Below are 215 nucleotides of genomic sequence, written 5' to 3' on the forward strand. Positions count from 1 at the left end.
ATCGGTTTTTCTCTATTTCTTTCTTGCTTCGTATGGCGCAATTCACCCCGCTTTTCTTTTGCTACCCTTTCTCTCTCCTCCGCCGGCTATCTTTCTCTCTGTCTCTTTTCCTGTCTTTTACACAGGTGAAGATGTGAAACAGTCACGTCTCTTGATCGGCTTTTCCTATCTACGTCCCCAGATTGGGTTCCGATTCTTTCCTTCTTTCTTTCTCT

At 44.7% G+C, this 215-nt stretch overlaps 1 protein-coding gene across 1 annotated transcript in view; it reads left to right on the plus strand.

Annotated features, from left to right (window-relative positions):
• Nucleotides 1-206, plus strand: part of CSUI_005352 (uncharacterized protein) — a gene marked incomplete at its 5' end in the record, with an annotated part of 8,865 nt that extends 8,659 nt beyond the window's left edge. The window contains one exon of the mRNA XM_068065528.1: nt 126-206. The remainder of the gene's footprint in view (nt 1-125) is intronic.
• Between the last annotated feature and the right edge of the window lie 9 nt (nt 207-215).

Source organism: Cystoisospora suis, assembly GCF_002600585.1.
Source record: "Cystoisospora suis strain Wien I chromosome Unknown contig_2593, whole genome shotgun sequence".
NCBI lineage: Eukaryota > Apicomplexa > Conoidasida > Eucoccidiorida > Sarcocystidae > Cystoisospora > Cystoisospora suis.